The 15,259-nt window shown below is 28.6% G+C and overlaps 1 pseudogene; it reads right to left on the minus strand.

Annotated features, from left to right (window-relative positions):
- Positions 1-9,075: 9,075 nt before the first annotated feature.
- LOC112757356 (transcription elongation factor SPT6 homolog) lies at positions 9,076-14,266 on the minus strand (annotated as a pseudogene).
- Between the last annotated feature and the right edge of the window lie 993 nt (positions 14,267-15,259).

Consider the following 15,259-nt stretch of genomic DNA (forward strand, 5'->3'; position numbering starts at 1 on the left):
AGAGTGAAGGCGCGCCAGCACCTCAGTATAAACCTCCGGAAACATTAGTCGCCAGTCCTGGTTGATGACTGCTCTATCAAGCTTCTTGGCCACCTGCACCCCACCTTTCACCTTCCTGTACCAAGTGAATCTTCTCCCAATAGCCCCCATATCAAATAGCCCACAATCCTCCAATGTTTCTGCAAATTGTTCTGCTCTGGCAAGTCTAAATTGCCCCTCTCTAACTTCACTCTGCAACAAAACATCATTAAAGTCCCCTAACACAATCCAAGGTCCGTGGATCATATTAGCAATCCTTGTCAAGTCACCCCACAGTTCTTTACGCCGATGTATATGCGGATTAGCATACACCGCACTGCAGTAACTAGATGTATTGCCCATAGTGATTTCAAAACTGATACATTGATCAACTACATCCAATACTCTCACAGAAATATTTGAATTAGAACATAGAACCCAGATACCCCCACTATGACCATTAGCCTCAACGATACCAACACCATGGTAACCTAGATTATTCCAAAAAGATTTCATCCTCTCGAAAGCAATATGGGTTTCAAACAGAATGAAAAAAGTAGGATGAAATTTATTCGCTAACTCCTTACTATGAACCCGGGCCAATTTATTAGAGGCACCTCTAATATTCCAAAATAGAAAGCTTAAATCTAAATAATCCATAAAACAATTTGTATTGTAAAAAGGACCAACCTCAGCTGAAGTCCCTAACGAGATGATGAAGATCCACCATCATATCCCCCTGAGCCTTGCTTGTCCTTGTTCGGTTGTTGCCCGGTTTGTCTGTGTCCCTCCACTGACAACCCTTCCAATTTGCCGATTTGCTGCTTGCTGGTGTTGCCAAGGCAGTCCGGAGTCGACGGCGAATTCTGCAAAGAAGAAGGGCGCAACCTCTTGTGTCTGTTTTTGATAATGGCAGTGAAAGTCGGCACCGCAACAGAGACAGATTTGCCCTTCACCCCTTGCTGTTTGGAAGATGCCATGCGTGCCTTAGATCCGCTAACCGACCCGGTCTTCACCCCTGATTCGGCTCCTCTCATACGTAGCCCAAAGTCACGGTTCTGGTCCAATTTCTGATTTGAGCGCACCGGCATTTTATCTTTAGATGTTTGTTGGGCTTTGTTTGATTGACTCAGTTTTCCTCTCCTTTTACCGCTGACTTTGGTCCAGCCAGCCTCATTTTCCAAATGTTGGGACCCCACTTCCTTCCCATGCAACGTATCATCTAATTCCTCCCCAATTTCTGCAACTATCACTGACTCTTTGGGATTGCATCCAAATTCAAAAATTTTCTCTTTTGAAGCTTCCTGTGGCTGCACCACCCGGGCTGCCGTCTCGGTCACTGATGTTTCCTTTCGATCCACCCTTTCCGAATCTATTGGGGTCATTTTGCAGTCAGTTGCTGGATGCCCGAAACAATTGCACTTGTCACAAATAAGGTGTAAGCATTCATACTCCACCTTATATTCAAACTCATCGACAATCACACTCCGGACCACCATTCAAACCAAGATTCCTTCTCTCATTCTCTCTACGGAATGATATGAAATTGTTCATTCTTTTGTCAATACTTTGATACTTTTCTAACTTTACTGATTATTAGCTCATCCGCCCGCTACTTACTCTTTTTCATGTAGAAACTATATATTTTTCGTCACCTTCCAATAGTTTGTCCTCTATTCGCATTTTGTCACATTTCATATATATATATATATATATATCAATTGATTGAATACATAAAAAATTTTAATCACGTATAAAATATTTATTATTTTATTATATGTAGCTGACCTACCTAATGGACAAGACTTTGTTGTTGTTATTTATTATTTTGTTATGAAAATTTTTATTATATTCTAATATATAAGTGATCATTTTATGGAGAAATTCACTAAATAATACACGCGCGCACACAAATTTATTTGCTAATTTTTAATATTTATAAATCATTTTTATTATTAACATGTTTATATTTTTATTAACGTGTTTATTAAAGGAAATTATATTTAAACATCTTTTCCCCCTCTGAAGTCTTAACATTCTACCGTACCCTTTGTGTCACAATCGTCAAAGAACACAAGAATTCTCTCTTAACCCCTTATCAAGAACTTCGTTCTAAAACTCTCAACTAGATTTTACCACTTTCCATTTCAAAATCGTCAAGAACACTTTTAGTCCTTTTCCAGAACATGTGGTTATCAAAGAAGATGAGCTCTACCCATGATTTATTAACAAAGATTCTTATTAACGTGTCTCCTGAATTGTTTCTACCTTTCAAACTTGTCAACAAGAAATGGAATTAACTAATCAGCTTATCAACAGTGAGGAATTCGGGAAGGCTCATGCAAAGTTTAACACTACCCCGAAAACACATACCTTGCTGCTTCTTGCTCATCAAATAGAAGTACCATCACCTCAAGTTGTCCAAATCTTCCCTAGCTCCACATTATGCAGAAGATCAATTAATTTTGGATTTCTCATGCAAGAACCTGGAGAATCTGCGATCAAGGAAAGTAATGGGTTTTTCATGCTTTATGAAAAAAAAAAATAAAGGTATAAAGATTTATAATCCCTATACCAATGACTCAAGATTTATTCACTTGCCTGGTTTTATCAAAAATTTCAACGATCATAGAAAATTATATCATCTTTCCCATGAGCCTGTTTCACATCCTGGAAAAATTAGAATTCTTCTCCTCTTATCTACTTAATATACTAAAATTTGGTTTTCTCCCGACTAATAAAAATGAGGTGTCGATTTCTCGTGACTCCGTTTTTCCTCCAAAATAAATGCACTTTCTCTATTCTAAATTATTTTATAAAAAATATTTTTATTATAATTATATTATAATTAATATTTAATGAATAATACATAATTATACTAATTTAGAAACATATCTTCATTATAATTATATCAAATCAATATTTAATACATTATTAAACTACTTATCAATTATCAATTAAAAATACTTTTAATAATAATAATAATAATAATAATAATAATAATAATAATAATAATATATGATAATGATATAATAATAGCACAGATCGTGATAATCATGATAAGAATATTTGATTCTAATCATAAAATGATCAAATCTTATGATATTAATTACGCATGTTGATTTTAAATATTTTTAGTCATTTTAATTATATTAATTTTAAAACTATTGATATAATTCTAATTCTTATTTATTATCCAATAATAATAATAATAATAATAATAATAATAATAATAATAATAATAATAATAATAATTTACTTAATATACTAAAATTGGATTTTCCCCCAACTAATAGAAGTGAGGTGTTGATTCTTCATGAATCTATTTTTTTGCCAAAATGAATGCACTATTTTCTCTTCTAAGTTTATTTTATAAAAATATCTTTATTATAATTATACTATAATTAGCATTTAATTAATAATACATAATTATACTAATTTAGGAAAATATATTTACTATATATAGTTATATAAAATTAATATTTAATACATTATTAATCTACTTATCAATTATCAATCGAAAATATTTTTAATCATTTTAATTATATGATAATGGCACCGGTTATTAATAACCAATTTATATTTTTCTAAATAAATTTATTTTAAAAAATATCTTTATTATAATTATATTACAATATTACAATTAATATTTAATGAATAATGTATAAATATACTAATTTAAGAAAATATCTTTATTGTCTATCTATTTTATTCTATTCTATTCTATTATATAAAAATCGAATTTTTGCACTTAATGATGGAACTGATGTGGCACGTTCTTAAGGTGTTTTCTAATATATTTCATTTAATTCGTTAAAGCAAATGAATTATATTTAATTATTATATCAATTAATTAATTTAATTAAACATTCAAATCCCACCATTTATTATAATTTATATGAATTGATTAATTATAATTAATTATATCAATTAATTAATTTGATTAATTATATTAATTATTTGATTTGATTGGAGTAAATATCAAATTATTTAATAAATAATAAATATGAATAACGAAATATATGAATTAATTTAATTAATTTATTTTTCTCAATACCATCTATTTATACAAGATCAAATGTTTTTTACTCATTCACTCTCTTTTCTCTCTCCCTCTCTCCCTCCCTCACTTCCTCTCTCTCATGTTTTAGGGTACAATTTTTATAATTTATTTAATTTTTGTTTCTTTTATCTTTATTTATCTCCCTCTCTCCCTCCCTCCTCCTCTCTCTCTCATGTTTAAAGCACAATTTTTGTAATTTATTTAATTTCTTTTATCTTTATTTATCTCCATCCCTCCCTCTCTCCCTCTCTCTCATGTTTAAGGTACAATTTTTGTAATTTATTTAATTTTTTTATCTTTATTTATATATTTTATTTTATCAATTCTAATATAGTTATTAATGATTTTTGTTAATCTACTTTTTTTTTCTAAATTTATGATTTAAAATAACAATTGTAAATATTAATAATTAAACAAATTATTATATTATAGTTATTTACGTTTTATTCACAAAATTAAAAATATATTATTTATTTTTTATTTAATAGTTTTTTTTATTTATACTACCAGTATATATTGATCGATTAGTCAATAATTTTTTTATTCGTATGATATATTTATTTATTTTGTTTAAATAATTTTAAATCTTTCTTTATTCAAGTATACATATATATTAAGTCATATATATTAATTATTTTTTTATTTTTTATTATAAATATTTTTTTAGCCTACAATCATTCAATAATTTTGTTATTCCATTAATACCATTATACGCATAATAATATTCATAAATCATACTAATTTCCGTATTTATTTATATGTATATATATCAATTGTTTAGTTAATATTTTTTATTTTTAGAATATATTTATTTTGTTAAATAATTCTAAATATATATATATATATATATATATATATTAATTGTATGTAAATATATTTAAATCGCATATATTAATTATTTTCTGATCATAATTAATTTTATTTTGAGCCTACAATTATTCGATAATTTTTTTATCCTTTATTATTAATATCACCATAGGTGTAATTTTCATAAATTATAACAATTTTTTTATTTATCTATACATATATAATAATTTTGTTTAATAATTTTAAATATTTGTTTATTTATATATATTATACATATAAAATTTAAGTTACATATATTAATTATTTTTTTGTTATAATTTTTTATAGATATATGATTATTTTTTATTCTACAATCGAGTAATAAGATTAAAATAATTTTATCTATTCTAATGATAATTATAATTCAATCTGATAAGAATCCACGAACAATATCAAGATGAATGCATGTTTTTCTTCCAAAAAATTATAATTCAATCTTATTAATAATCAATTTTTATTAATAATAATACCAATTATTAATAATCAATTTATATTTTTTAAATAAATTTATTTTAAAAAAAATATTTTTATTATAATTATATTACAATATTATAATTAATATTCAATGAATAATGTATAAATATACTAATTTAAGAAAATATCTTTATTATCTATCTATTCTATTCTATTTTATTATATAAAAATTAAATTTTTGCACTTAATGATGGAACTGATGTGGCACACTCTTGAGATGTTTTCTGATCTATTTCATTTAATTCGTTAAAGCAAATCAATTATATATAATTAATTATATCAACTAATTAATTTGATTAAACATTCAAATCTCACAATTTATTATAATTTATATGAATTGATTAATTATAATTAATTATATCAATTAATTAATTTTTCTAATTATATTAATTATTTGATTTGATTGGAGTAAATATCAAATTATTTAATAAATAATAAATATGATAACGAAATATATGAACTAATTTAATTAATTTATTTTTCTCAATACTATCTATTTATACAAGATCAAATATTTTTTACTCATTTACTATCTTTTTTCTCTCCCTCTCTCCGTCCCTCCCTCCCTCCCTCTCTCTTTCATGTTTAGGGTACAATTTTTATAATTTATTTAATTTTTGTTTCTTTTATTTTTATTTATCTCCCTCTCTCTCATGTTTAAGGTACCATTTTTGTAATTTATTTAATTTTTTAATTTTTATTTATATATTTTATTTTTTTATATTTTTTTAAATTTTTATTTATTTTAATTTCTTATTATTAGGTGCATACTTTTTTTTTCATTTAGCTTCTGATTAAAAAAGATGTGTTATCTTTATGTTGTTTTTAAATAATCTTACTATAATTTTGTTTTGTAATATTCTATTTTGTCATGTGTATTTCAATTCATATATATATATATATATATATATATAAAATGAGACGTGCATTTTTATATATGTATTTTATTTTATTTTACTTTAACAAAAAATTGAGACATGCATTTTTAATTATTGATAATTGATATCAATTAATTGATTGTATTAATTTGTAAGAAGAATAACGTATAATAAATGTTGTGAAATTAATTATAATAAATTAATAATTAATAAATAAAAAACTAAAAGAAACTTTTTTATTGCTTTTTAATGGCTACACGTTTTTATAATTTCACTTTCTCTTTATCTCTTCTTTTCACATTTATTTCTTTTAATTTATGGAACTAAATGAGTTATACTAATTATTTGTATTAACTAATTAAATACTTTTTAATGGGTTATTATAACTGTGCCTTTAGACCATAGGTATGACGTAATTAAGCTTATGATGTAATTAAAATTATTCATTTTTTCTTCAAAATGAAAGCACTATTCTCTCTTCTAAATTTATTTTAGAAAAATACCTTTATTATAATTATATTACAATATTACAATTATATTATAATTAGCATTTAATGAATAACGCATAATTATAATAATTTAATTAGAAAAATAAAATAAAGTCCAGTAATTTATGTTCCGACTGCACACGTGTGTAGAATAACTTTTAAGAAGGAGTCACGTAGTAAATACGGTCGATGATTGTAAAACTGTATACTGACATTGATATAATATTATTTCAGGTATATATTTTGCAGGTATCAAAGAAAAGTGTTGAGTTATTTTTTGGTAGGTTTAAATTATTTATTATTTATTAGAGAATTTTGTACATTAGAATTCTCTAATAATTTATTATTTATTTTAAACTGATTTTGATATGTTCTTACTTGACAGTAAAATAATATATAAAAATTTGTTAGTGGGTCTAAGTATTACTAGGTTATTTATGGTCACATTGAGAATATATGTTTGATTTATTGAAAAAAGTAGATTATTAAAACCAATTAATAACTATTTTAGAGTTAATACATTTAACACTAGATTAAGAAAAAACAAACAATATATAATATGTTACATTTTATTAATCAAATTATCATAATTCAAATTAATTTTAATAAAATAATTTAAAATTATAATTTCAATCTTATCACGTGCATAGCACGGGTTATTATCCTTGTTACAGTCTAATATCCGGATATGTCTAAAATAAGTTCAACAATTATATACTTATTGAATGAGCCACACTTATATAGATCATTGGATTTTATTAGATGAAAATCAAAGGATAATATAAAATAAGAACATTGATGAACTCTAATAAATACAGAATATCCTAATACATAAATAAATGCTTTAAATGGCAATACTTATATAGACCATTGGATTTTATTAGATGAAAATCAAAGACTAATATAAAATAAGAACATTGATGGACTCTAATAAATACAGAATATCCTAATACATAAATAAATGTTTTAAATGGCAATACTTTAATGCACAATACTTTAAATGGCAACAGAATCTTTTATTCTTAAATAATTAAATATAAAATATATAAATACAAAATATATGAGTATTTTTTATTTATTAAAATTAATTATTATGGAAAAAAATTTTATAATATTAAAAAATTATATTAAAATAATATTTTAAACTGTAACATAAAAATATAAAATAATTAAAATTTTATTTTATATTACTTGAAAAATAATTAGATTATTATATTCAAAATTTATTAACTAACTATTTTTATTAAAGATATTATTATATAATATAATTTTTCATAAAAATATTTTTAAAATATAATTTATTTAAAATATTATATATAATACATGAAAATATTAACTTTTTTCATCTTTTTCAATTTTTTTAGAAAAACAGAATAAATAATATAATTTTAAATACATAACTATCACATTATATATTTAGAAAAAAATATTGTAAAGGACCGTTAGGAAGATTTAATTATTAAAAAGAACCTTTAATACCAAAATTATTAAAAAGGACCAAATTATTTTATAATATTTAAGAAGAAAAACCAAATTTTTTTATAAAGAGACAAATATATTCTTAATTATTTTTTTATTTATTTTTTATAATCTTTATGTTGATAATTTTTATTTTTTCTAAAATTTTAGTAATTTTTATTAATTATTTTTTTATTTTTTTATTTTTGTGATCTTTTTGTTGGAACTACTGGATGAATATTATGAAAAATAACTCATAAACAAAATGAAAGATTAATTTCTTGCTAATTGTCTTTTAATTATATTGAAAAGAAAATTGCAGAAAAATTTGACACAGATTCTATTATCGATAAATTTTATGATAGGAAGAATCGACCACTTCGTTAATAAAAAATACATACATATTTTTGTACTTTAAAATATATTCTCTATCGATATAATTTTGAAATACATTTTACATTATATAATTTTTTGTATAATTTTTTAATATTATATATGTTATTGACCTTCCAGAATAATATTTCTGGATCCGTCCCTGAGATAGTCTCCTATATGAGATACTGGGCCTACGTGAGATACGGACCTACGAGAAGATTCAAGGTGGACTAGACTGAATTCTGTTAATATGGGTTGAATTTGTATATTTATGTAGACATAAAGGATCGTTGGTTCATTTTCTTAGTTCTTCATAAACGGGGAAGGTATTCTATTGAGAAACTCGTTAAGGAGAAGCTCACCGCCTCAATAAAATTGCGGACTTCGTGCCAAGGGACAAACAACCAACTACATCAGTGTATTTTCCAACAGCACCAATAGTAAGTGAACAGCATTAGGGTATATGCAAAATAGATTGTACAAAACCATTTTAGATAACAACTTTATTATAACATTTAATGAAAATGTTCTATAGAGGAGTCAGTTATGCTTAAAGTTTGTTATTCTATAGTAGCCCATAAGCCTTTTCACTCATATTAATCTGATCTTTTAAAAGCCAGGCACCCTTCTTGAGAACTCTCATGAGATATTTCTCAGAGTTGGCATATGCTCCCAAAAATTAAAAAAGAACATTCTAGTCTTCCATTAATTTAGGATTTCAACTTATAAACTTTAGCTCTTTGATATAATGTTTAGGAAACATTTCAAGTGCACTAGGGAGTACCGGTGCACCAGTTGTTTTAACCGTTGATTTCAATTAATATATATTATATATTTTTTTTATAATTCAGATCAACGGTTAAAATAATTGGTGTACCGTATTCCCGGTGCACTTGAAATGCTTCCTAATGTTTATTATGGCTATTTTATTTAGATTTTCCAACCAACTAGACCAAACACTATTCTCGTGTATCTTCCTGCTTATTGGGAGCAAGTTTCCGCCTTATTTTACCAAACAGTATCATGAAATAGAAAACTATTTGGTAAACATTCAAAATACCCATCTTCCAAAAGAGGGCATTCTCAATTAGAAACCAAACTACAAACCTGTGGAATTAGGAAGTACCTTCGTCATCACCAAATAAACTGCGTTTACGCTTCTCCTCAGCAGTTCACCCAACTTTACCACTCCCATCAAACTCCTCACCAGATAATCCAGAGGGCTCCTCCTCGGTATCCCTCTGACCCATTTTCAGCCGTTTGAACTTTTTGCTCTCCTGATGGAAAATTGAAAATTATTGTTGACTTGTATATTATCAAGTAGAGTTAATGATTGGGATTCTTAAATCTTTCTCCTAATTTTCAAGTAAAAAATAATTATATTTTTATTTTTGAAAACATAAAAGGTATAAAAATCCAAAAAGTTTAAAGTTGTTTATTTTTATTTAGAAATTAGGAGGAAAATAAAGATGGTTTAAGATTCCCAATCATTTTTCTATCAACTATAAGCCAATAATTGAAAATATATGCAAGTCATAATCATCCTCATCAAGGACATACTCCACCCTGAACAGTTGGAATAATTCATCAAAATTTAAAAGAATAACATCACATATTTATTAAAATTTCAAGCAAGAAATACAAAAGAGAGTACAGTTATTTTCAAACAAATTTCTTTTTTTTTCTGAAGAGGGGTATACACAAAATAAATAACTTACTTTTTCTTCGGCTTTTTCTTCTTCTGCCGCTCATCATCACTTTCTGGCCTCTCTTCTTCATCTTGCTCATCTTCATCTTCAACATCATCCACTATAAATCCATCATTTTCATATTCATCCTGCCCTTCTGAATTGAGAAGGAAAAGCAGCAGAGTATCAGTAACAATACAAAGCATCATTTAAAGCTTATGAAGGATAATATTAGTCCCATGACTAGTTACAGATAATAAGATACCAACTGAAAGATTAGATTCACATAAGCAAAAAGGAAGCTAGACCAAGTTGGCAACAATCACATTTCTGCCTCCGAGGGATTGATCAAACAGTAAGTTGCAACCATCATTTGAACCTCCCAATCAAAAATTGTAAAAAAGAAAATCCAAAATAAACAAAAACAACATTTTAAAAATGTGAGAATCCCCACCAAAGCATCCAGCAGACCATCTATCAAAGCTCATTTGTCCCCCAAAATGAGTGAAACCCACAGGTATTGCTACTTGCTTGGGTGTCTTAAATAATAACAACAGATATAGAAGACAAAAATATAAAGCCATTCAGAATTCTGTGCTTATTATCCAACTAGATAGAGTAAATGTATTAATTGAGTCTGCTACATGTTAAAATCAACAACATAATTTAGTAGTTTTTCTCTAGTCTTTGTCAAGCATTCAGTTCTGAAGTCTAAGACTGTTGAGATGTGCATAAATAGAGGACTAGAGGCTAATTTTGCAATACAAGAAAATCATACCATTGAAATAAAAGGTCAATAGAACACACATCATGATATAAAATTACTCAAACAAACCTACATTGCTTCATCAGCAGTTATGTTTTGAAAGCGTGGATGGACAATCAGCCTTGGCTTGAAATGCTTCTTTGCAAGCTCCTTTTCTTTCTGACCTTTGTCTTGATCACTCTGCAGAGAGCTTCTGTCTTCGTGGTAGTAAGGATCAAGATCACGGTTGTTTTGAAACCGGTTGCTTCTCATTTCACTCTCTATACAAACAAGGAAGACTTGATACCTATTCTTTTGAATTGACTTGATTTTACACGTGAGTATGTCACCCTCAAGTAACCTATCAGAAAGTTCAACTACGTCTCTCCAGTCATCAGTAGTCTTGTTTCATAAGGATTCCACTCATTTCAGATTCAAGCCCACATATTGCTTTCTGGGCTTGCACTCTGCGAACAGTGGCTTGGACAATTTTACCTTCCGCCAGAGTCTCCTCAGTCTCACCTGAAATTATATATAGAACTCCTCATCCGGGCTTGGTTCTTCATATTGCTTACGCCATTCCTGGAAACCTTGAATCAGTTCTCTTTTTATGTCAGAGAGTTTCTATCTTGTTCAGGCGTTTCTTTCCAGCAGCATATTCCTCGACGTCTAGGTTTTTCAAATAGCTAGGCCGGTCTCTCACATGCTCAATGGCCATCTCAGCATCATCATCATTGTTTGTATCAGCTGTTCCATCCTCCTCATAGACATCTTTAGCCAACTCTATAGCAAGACTATATGATTCTGGATGGATTCTTGTATCATCCAGCAAATCAATAAACTGACTGCTGCTAGCAGCCAACCCACTTCGTCGTACACGCAAAAAAACCAACTGCATTGACAAACACCTTTTTACCAAGTTTATGTTCTGTCAGGAAGTCTTTCCGAGTAAAAATTGCACCAGCTCTCACCAATGGGGAAGGATCTGAGCCCAATCAAAGCAGTAGTACTTACCTAGTTGGGAAGGAAGTTGGTTGGAGGAAATTCGTTGATTTTCATAAAGACGGGGAAGAGATTCATCCCCATACACAATGCTGAGCCCATCCATGATCCATTTCATGCCCAACATCTCGAGGGTTTTCCTCCACCATCTTAAAAATGACCTAATAGAAATAAAGTATACCACATGAGACCTACAATAAAATAATAAATCCCTCATCGACAAGGTCAGCTACATGGAATGAAGTTCCACACAATTCAAAAGGAACTGCCATATACAAATAAAATAAAACAATGAATGGATAATACATGACTTGGACAAAAATATCATATTATAGAGTAAAAGAACCAATAAACATCAGAGAAAGGCAACTGTAAACCAAATTTACTTATCAAATGGTTTTACCCAAGCTCTAACTACAAAAGAATTCAGTCCATGCTTCAATGCAGAAGTATTATAGGGTCACAATGGTTATAATTATGACGTCAAAACATACTTGATTTCTTTATATACAAACAATAGTACAAGACAGCAACAACTATTTCCTACTCAAGGTCAAGTAATGGGACTAGTAACTAGTGCAAGCCCAGCCTAGCATGAATACTTTAGAAGATAAGCATCCACAAACTGCATATGTTGCTTAGGAGAATCGAGTTGCAGGAACAGGTGAAGCATCATAATATAAGGAGAGGTAAAAATTATTGCGTAACAAGAAAACCAAGATGCCAACCTCATTTATATCTTCCTTTAGACGAGTGCAAGACAAATTTACAGCTCCCAAAACAACATGTGGTTGGTGATCTGTCATAAACTTAAGCACACGTTCCTGGTCATTCTTCAGTGTAAAGCACATCTAGCACTTCTCCTGAAGAATCCAACATAACAGAAGTTGTTTGTGGTTTGCCAGGTCCCCAACAACATGCGATAACCCTAGGAGCAGCCTCTTCATCAGAGCTAAGATCATTTTCCTTCTGCTGATAAGGTCCCACAGAAACCTTATTCCACAATGCCTCCCCATACTCCATAAGTAACCAATTCTTTGCCTTGCTTGACAAAACACCTCTTGCCTCCTTTTCCATAGATGGTAAGAGAAACCGAAAAATTGCATCATTCAATATCAGCTTCCTCTGTTCGTTCCACAGCTGAGCAAATCTGCTAACACTATCACTAATATAATACTCATTAAATTGGTCTATTAACTTATTAAGATACTCTTCAGGAAGCTTAATAGTAACTTGGAGAAGTTTCTCCTCCTCTGCCTTCTGTATAAGGAGCCATTGAGCATCCTCAAACTTAGACAATGGCTTCTCGCGCAACCACTTCACACCAGCAAACTGATGGAAAGAATCTATTGTTGTATTTCCATCAGCAGTAGGACAGTAGACACCGCCGCATGATCAAGAGAGTGAGTGCGAACATGCTTCCCAATGCTAGGCTCACAACTTATCTCAACGGCTGCCTGAAACAAAATATCCATTAGAATAAAATCAAAGGTCACTTTTAAGGATAAACCTGAGCAAGGTCAAATATGCATACCATGTGCCTAGCACACTTAGGTACTTCTTGAGGGGTATCATACATGGCATATGTAAAATTTGTAGCCATCTCCTCTCTGGTGTTTCCTTTGGATCCTCCAACTCAAGCTACAATACAGATAAGGGAAAATAGAACCTTAAGTTTAGTGTTAAAACAAATGGCAATATCAAATTTAAGTATACTTACCAGAGCAACAAGTGACATGGGATCTGTCTTCCTGGCTACCAGAGTTTTTACTTCCCTCTGGGTCTTTATTTTTGTTATATGCTCTTCGAATCCTGGAGGAATTGATGGATCAATGAGGGTTATATTGTCTTCCACTTGTTCGGCCCCTCTTCTGTATCCGTTCTCATTCGATTGACTATCATGCTTCTTTGGGCTATTTTGAAGGCCCATTCGAGTTTCCCGAATAATCTCCTCAATATACATATCATTGACTAAACATTTGTGGAATTTCAATTTTGTAATGGGAATGTGCTTTCTACATTTTGTAATTTGTATATCCAAGTCATATCTATCCAACTCCCGATAAGTCATTAATCCATAGTCAAAAATCAAAATGTTCTCCCCCACCCTCATTATTGTTCCTAGGCCCCACATTTACGATTCCCACGTGGTCATGTTCTTCACCCCCACCATCCTTTTGCACTTGGGATTTAACCGCCTCTTCATTACCCGCCGGAACTTTATTCTCCATTGTCAAGCTACCTCCAAGCTTCTTCTTCAGACCATCATATCATACATCGACACCGGAGAATTTGGTTCACGCATATGTCAAACTTGTCACCGTCAACGTCTGAAGTCACAATAGCATGGATTTTAGTCATCCAGTTTGTTAATTACCACCATAAATTTTTCCATATTAAATTCCTCCTGAAACAACCGATTTTTTCACCCCGACCAATGGCTCCCCCCACACAGACGCCACTTTAAGGAAGTTATCCTCATTTTATGCATGCAAAGGCATATCATATATCTCTAACCATGCTTTCCTTGATCTATTTGTCTCCCCCATTGTCTTTCAACAAGAACGATGAATTTAATGCCTTCTTCATAATTGTTGATAAATGATATAAATGTAATTTCAATCAAAGAGAGAGTAAGATCATCTCCAGCATAAAAAGTAACTCCACATCAGCTTTTGCATCATAAACAATAAATAGAAACTCAAAAAAATCTCTCTCTTTTTCATTAGAAAAAACTAACTTTAATTTCTATTGTGGTCTCACTTAATTAATTAATTAAAGTAATTAAAATTAATATAATTATTATTTTTTATAATAATATTATTTAAATTTATAAATTTAAAATAATTCAATATTATAAAATATTAAAATAAATAACTCAAATTTAATTAGTATTTTAAATTTTATAAATAAAAAAAATAATTTAACTAAAAATTATTTTATAATACGTACAAATTAAATTTATTTTTTATGTAAAATAAATTTAATATAATTATTTATATTAATTATAATTTAATATAACTAATTATTAAATAATTAATATAAATAATTAATTAAATAGATATATAAGTATTTAATATATTTTTATTTTTATTTTATTAACTTACCACATTGTATGATTTTATTGGTTGTTGCAAGTTTTTATTCAGAGGGATTCTCAACCTTGATACACATGAAGAGCCTTCCTTCATTTTTCACTCCAATGGTAATTGAGTTCCCGTATG

The sequence above is a fragment of the Arachis hypogaea genome, chromosome 16, assembly GCF_003086295.3.
Source record: "Arachis hypogaea cultivar Tifrunner chromosome 16, arahy.Tifrunner.gnm2.J5K5, whole genome shotgun sequence".
Taxonomy (NCBI): Eukaryota; Viridiplantae; Streptophyta; class Magnoliopsida; order Fabales; family Fabaceae; genus Arachis; species Arachis hypogaea.